This window comes from Pteropus vampyrus, unplaced genomic scaffold (assembly GCF_000151845.1).
Source record: "Pteropus vampyrus isolate Shadow unplaced genomic scaffold, Pvam_2.0 Scaffold21, whole genome shotgun sequence".
Taxonomy (NCBI): Eukaryota; Metazoa; Chordata; class Mammalia; order Chiroptera; family Pteropodidae; genus Pteropus; species Pteropus vampyrus.
The window spans coordinates 5706988-5714374 of record NW_011888802.1 but is presented as its reverse complement, the minus strand read 5'-3'; positions in this window follow the sequence as shown (position 1 = coordinate 5714374).

Sequence of the window (7387 nt, the reverse complement as noted above, 5' to 3'; positions counted from 1 at the left end):
AGATAGTACATTGCTGGAAGGATCTAAGGAAGAATGTGGCATATTTATTGGCCCTTGGCCTCCAAAGAACAAAGATTTTGACAAAGAAGTCAGGAATTAAATAACTAGATGTAAGAGTAAGGGGGAAAAAAAGCTGTTGAAGTTTAAGCTTCCGTTATGTTCCATTATGTTAAATCATAAAACTTGATATTTCTATAAATAATATATTGATCCCCTTATGAAATCTATTCCATTGAATTACAAATCACTTTATACAATCCCCCCAAAATTTGTTGGAATTAATTTAACTGTGACGTTTTCGTTTTCCTTTGATAAAAATACTTATTTTCCACTTATTTTAATCTTTAAGTTTCTATGTTTCTTGATTCTCATAAACGATAGAGAGTATTAAATTATAACTATAATACTGCCTATTACAAATATGGTTTTAGGAAACAGCTTATAAACTCTTAATATTGTTGGTAAATATGGAAATGATATATATTTTTTAATATCTAGGCAATGCTTTCAGAAGAAAAATGTTGGTAATCGCTTAATATTTTATTTATATGATTTATAACTCAATTTTTATGGTTCTTAACCTTTGTTATCAGGAAGTTGTGTTTAATACTGTATTTAAAGTCTATCAATTGACTAATATAGCACTTGAAAAATTATATATTTAGTTACAATATTATCTTTCCCTGGAAATCTGTAAAATGGTAAATATTTTTTTCTTATATTTAAATTTTAAAACAGAAAATAAGTTTTTATTTCAGTGTTAATTAATAGGCCTTGAAAGTATTCATTATTTGAGGTAACAGAAAAGTTTGCATGTATTTTCATTTGTAATGCTTCTTATGTAGGATGAATACTGAAACAACTATATGACAGAAAAAATTTCAGTAGAGGAAATTAATCATATATGTTATCTAGAATAATTCAGTGAATAACAGTTACTGGTTTTACACATTTCTAGAAAATAATTTTTTGAAATATAATAGAGGATTAACAAATTTAAAACACAGGAGGAAAGGTTGTGAAAATTCTAATGTATTTTAGTCTTTTAAATCAATAAACTGTCATCTAAGTAAACATAATACACTTAAACAATTTTTATTAGTGTTTTCTAACAGCAGAGGGAGATATTGAACTGCAAATTGAGTATTTTTTAGTATACATCTTTTGCAGAATGATTTATCAACTAGACATTTGATTTTGAACTTTATTTTCATTAAAAAATTTTTTAACTAGTATTTTATTAAAAAGTGTTTTCCTCAACATATTTTACAACCAATAAGTTGTTTAAAATCTGAAAATTAATGCATTTATTTTATGCTAATATGTTATTTGATATATTCCTTATATGGCTCAGACTTGAGCTTTAACTAACTCAAAACTTAAGAATTTTATATGTTGTTAGAACTAGCTGGTGCAGTAAAGCATGATTTCTTTACACTGAAACAGATTTGAATGTTTATCTCTGTTCTGTGACTAGCTGTGTGAATCTCAGTAAGTTATTTTTCTTTCTTAATTTTTGCTTTTCTTATTTGTAAAATGAAGATTATAATACTATGTCCTCTATAGAGCTGTTGTTAATATTTTAAAAAATCAATATAGTAAGTGCCTAGCACAGTAATTTCCCACTAAAAAATGTCACTCTATATTTATTAATATTCTCAATATTATTACTACTTTTAGAATTAGAGATATTTATTGAATGAGTGAATACATAAAAATATATGATATTATTAATACTTTTAGATTTTATTATAATAGCTGATAATTTCAATAAATGTCATCAGAAAACAGGCTACCCCAATTATATAAATTCCTTTAAAAGGGTATTAAAAATAAAAAGTGAGGAATAAGATACTACTGATATCACATTGCTATAGTCTCAGAAGAATGTTACTTTAATGACTTAAAATGGAATTATAAGTTTAATTTTAATTATATTGAAATTAGTAGGAGTTGTGGTCTTTCTTTGGGTTTATGTCATTTGAAAGATTACTAAAGCTTCAACTCAGATAAAACATTATTCTAAATAGAATAGTTAAACTGTGGCTCTTGTTAAATTAAGTACCTCATTTCCTAATTTATTTTATTATGTTGCTATATGATAAAGGAAATTTCTACTACTTCCATTATCAAACTTTCATTATCAAACACTCCTTCTACTAGCAAGCACCACAGCTGAGATTTCTACCATTCAACTGATCAGGATAAACAGAAATCGAAAGTATTTCTGTGTATAGGTCCTTCACATGCTTGGTTAAGTTGATTCCTAGGTATTTTATTCTTTTTGTTGAATCACAAAAGAATTTTTTTGTTTCTTTTTCTGAAATTTCATTGTTAGTGCATTGGCATGATATGGAATTTTGTGCATTGGTTTTGTATCCAACAACTTTACTGTATTTATTTATTGTTTTTTTGGTGTAGTCTCTAGGGTTTTCTATTTGGAGAATCATGTCATCTTTAAAGAGTAACTGTATAGAAAAGTCTTCTTAGTCACTAACAACCTAGTTATAAATTTATCTAATGAGTGTCAGGATGGTAAGACAGGTCAAGAGTGGAAAGTCAGTCCTCTATGAGAGACCTGAAGACTTGAAGATGTTGAGATTACCCCTGGCAATGCAGTATGAAAGTGAAATCCTGAAAGTAGAGATCAAAAATAACTAAAGATATTTCCTATAGACCTTTGAACACCAGAATAAAATTATAAAGTTGATACATTAAAATATGCATAGATAAAGTTTAGTCTATAGGTATTTATTGTATTAGATGACAATACCCAGAAGTCAATCATTTTAGAATTGCATATGGACAATTTTCATAAAGAAGTAGAGAAGATAGGTTTATATTGAAACTTTCTAACACACCTGATTACATTTTGCAATTTATAAACCATGTGCTTGATCTAACTGTAAGGCAATCATGTGCTTTAGGCAGGATATAACAAATAGCCCACAACACTTAACACTTAATTTACTCTCTACATTTTCTTTAACACTTGTCTTCTTTATTCTTGGACTCAGTTCATATTTAGTATTAAATTATTTTCTTTTCTTTTCATGTTTAGATGCTGAATTATTTTTTTTTCTTTCTCTTCAATTCTAGGTCAATAACTTCTATATGTCTAGTTGATCTGTTTGAGAATTCCCTGAAATGCATGCTAGATTTCCTTCCTAAATCAGCTTTCATAATTGTCCTTCCCTTAAGTTACAAAATAAGGCATAGCAATTTCATTAAATGTGGCATTTGCCATTAGAAATACAGCAGTTTAAATATTCTACATTATATATCATTTTAATATTATTTACATTTATTATATATAATATTTAATATGTATATAATACACATTTCATTTTGCAAGATTTTGATAGTTGGATGTTTGATTACTTCTACATATCATGTTTAATATCTCCTGATTGCTGTCAAAGAGTTCTTGTCCTGTGAGAGCTAAGCAAGGAACATAAATAAAAAGATATTGTAGAGAGCCTTGCTTTTCCATGTAAGTTCCGAACCAGTAGTAAGTCTCCATGCCTTACTTATGTATCAATAAGAGACCGTGACCAACATGTTAAGAAAATGATGTGTTATAAATGACAATCCCTCTACCATTTTCTATACTGAGAGAGGAATCAATAAATAGTAATTCTATGACTCACTTGCCTATATTGAATGTCTTTTTAAGAAGAAAAAAGGAAAAATATAACTTTTACTTATGATAGGTCAATGCAATATATTTTAATAAAAGGAAATGAGTAGAAATTATGTTTTATATTTTATTAAATATTTATTCAAACCAATAAAATATTTTATTTTTTACCAGAAGATTATTGAAAAATATAAATCCATTTTTATTTCTACTTAGGTACAAATCTCCTACTCATACTCATTCTCATTAGCCAATCAATAATCAATTATAATAATCAGTCACAAGAACATGTTAATTCAACTGTATCTAAAGTATTTAATGAAAACTGTGAACACTTTTTTTGTAAGTTTCACACTTACTAGTGGTCTGATAGCTTTTCTCTTTTTTTTCTTTTATGAGGGGACTACAAAATATTTCAAAATTCTATTAGAGAATGTATAAGCAAGACCTGTTAGAAATAAATTTATCTGAACAACCTAAAAGAGAAGACAATCTCTGTCCAAAAGAAGCATATAATATGATAGAAGACAAATAGAAAGCATAAGCAGATAATTGGAGAAGACGGAGTAAATGATATTTTCTGAGGAGTTAGAGAGGTACTTCTGAGGGTCTTCATGTATTTAACTCCTCGACAGTAGGAAAGTATTTTCATGAATGGGAAAAGAGAAGTTTGAAGTAAATATAAAGAGATATAAATGCTAAAGAAGTCTCTGAGCTATTAGAAGAGTCAAAGCTAAAATTAAATTCTTCTGTTGGAAATTTGTGAACAGCGGAGAGACAGGTTAAGAACACAAAAAAATGTAGCAATATGTAGCATTGATTAATGGAAAAAAATGATTCAGAAAAGTTACAGTGAAGATATGCAAATAGATAGTAAGACTACTGAATAAGTACTTTTGGTAAAACGAAAAATCAATGTGAGAAAGAATAAATATTTAGGTGGAAATAATAAGATATGGAAACAATGGAAGGTTGTAGTTTTACAAAATAGGTTCTAAGGATTAAAATTCAGGTTACTGGGAAGATAAACTGATATTAATGACAACATAGGAACATAAGATAATGAGCAGTCCTGGAAAATGATGGTAGGTTTGTTTTCGAAAATATACATTACCATTTGTAAGGATGCGCACTTTAATCACCAAGCTACAGGCACCATTTAAATGATACTCTTTTATTTCAAATTTCCTATATATTAAAACATTGCTAATTTATAACACAAAAATTAGAGCAAATGGATGATGTGTTTCCAAGTTCATTTACTTGAAATGTATTAGATATTTGTACTCTTTCTAGTTAAAAGAAATAGCGTTCAGCATTTATTTGGTAGTGAGCCTTTATAGAGGCCCTGTGAATCATGAGCAGCGAGAGTAGCACCCCTAAGCTCCTTCTCAAGGAACTATTCTCAGCATCTTAGCATCAAGCCCCATAGCTTTTAACTGTTTGTGAACATCTGTGCTTTAATTTGTCTTATTTTGTGCATATGTTAGAAAGTTGTGATCTAAGATATCAGAAAAGAGTCTATGGCCACGTCGCCCTGAATATGCGGATCTCGTCTGATCTCCCAAGCTAAGCAGTGTCCAGCCTGGTTAGTACTAAATGGGAAACCACTTTGAAATACCAAGTGCTGTAGGTGTTAAAAAAAAAAAAAAAAGATATCAGAAAAGACTACGAGAAAATATGTTTTTGGTTTGGGAATGCTCAAAAAATTTTCCATATAAATAAAAAATAATTGCTTCTTTGCTTTACATCATTTTGGCTTCTAAAAGGTTTCATAGGAACACTCCACTTTCAGATAGTGGGGGAAATATTATCTAAACATATTTGAACCATATATAAATATATGTATGTATAAATATTAATGATTCAATTTTTTGTTTTCAATTAATGCACTTATTTGCCCACGACTGTCATTAATGGTTACAGATTAAATGGAATATGCTGTAGAAAGTACACTTTTTTATTAAAAAAGACAACCAAAAGTGTTGTTTTTAAATTTTTTCCTCCTATACATAGAACAAAAACTTGATTTTATTATAAATCATGTCCACTTATTAAAACTTTTGTTCTTAATAGCAATGTTATTTGCTGAATAAATAAATTCTGACGCCAGAGTTAATTGGACAGGTTAAAATCTAGACCATACTCTTAAGAGTTCTGTAACACTGAGTATATTTAGACTTCATGATTTTATTTTTTTTTAATTTGCAGAACATTTATAGTCCTTTGAAGAATATTATGGTTAGTGAAAACAATGAAGATTATCATTTATTACTACAAATAATATAGTCTGTAACATTTTACCTCAAATCATGCTCAAATTTATTTAGTTTCATTTTAATATAAACTTTTAATAAACCACAATAATAATTATGGCCCAGTGATATAATTACACATATAATCTATATAATATAGAAAAAAATTTAAACAGTTTGCATGCTCCCCAGTTTTTTCAGTTGTGAAAAATTTTTAAAAATATCCACCAGAGGGTGGTAAAAGAGTGAAAAAGCTTTAAACCAAGGAGGTTTTAGAAATAATTCCCTTAATTTTTATTAATATTATACAAATATTCAAGGTTAGTCTTAGACTGAAAGTCCTTTTATTTTATCTCCCTACCCCCAATTATAGATTATTAAACAATGATTTCTACAAGTATCAAATATTTGTAACATTTTGCTGAAAGTATGTGTCTATGTATAAGGAGAACAGGTAAGTGCAATTTTGAATTGCTCCTTTTTTTTTAATACAGATAGTTATGCTTTAAAAATTATTTTACTGCTAAATAATGGTTTAAACTTAAAATTTCTAAAAATCAGTGTTCCTTATGTTTTAATAGGTTGGAGTTAGAAATAAAAATGAGGAACTACTTGTTAGAAATGCTTCTGTTTATGATTAGCCAAAAAAAAAGAATGTAAATGTTTCAAGGATTATTTTACAGTAGTCATGTGACTTTAAACAAAATACTGTTTTGAGGTGAAAAAACTGAAAGTCTTTCTTACTTCAAATGAGTATTTTATGAGGGTTAAATTTAATTTTTAATTGCTCAGGAAAATCTGTATATCTTTAACTTGATATTTTCTCCCATAGACTTTTTTTTTCTCCATCCCTCAAAAAAAAAAAAAAAAGATATTTGTCCGTTTAAACAGCTATGACTTATTATAGTCATTTGATTATTAGGTGGTGGATTTTACTAGAAATTATTAGTGTTAGTATTTATTATGTATTATATAATGGTCTATGTCCTATTTCAAATTAGAGAAATGTCAAAATTATAGATCAAAAAAGAAAATTATAGATCATGTTGCCTTTATTTTCTATATATAGTAATATTAGATGGGATATATATACTTTCAAAATATGTCATAAAGTCCAATTATTCCACAAGAGATATTGGAAAATAATATAGGTAAGATGTACACAGTAAAATCATCAATAAAGTAGTTACATTAAAAAAAGTATCCATATTTGTTTTATGTACATGTATAGGTAATGTAATACAATTTCGTGTATTGAATATAGATTGATTCTGAAGGAATAGCTTTCTCTGGGTGAGTGAATTTTTATAACTCAAAGTTCATCCTCTAAGTTACATAATGTTTTTTAAGATGCTATGTACCAAAATGTAATATTTCTTATTTTGTTTTGGAGATTTTTAGCAAGATTTATATTAATGACGAAGCCAGCATTATTCAATGAAATCTGTCACTAATGATTTATTCACTTTCTTGGTTAATATTGATATTCCAG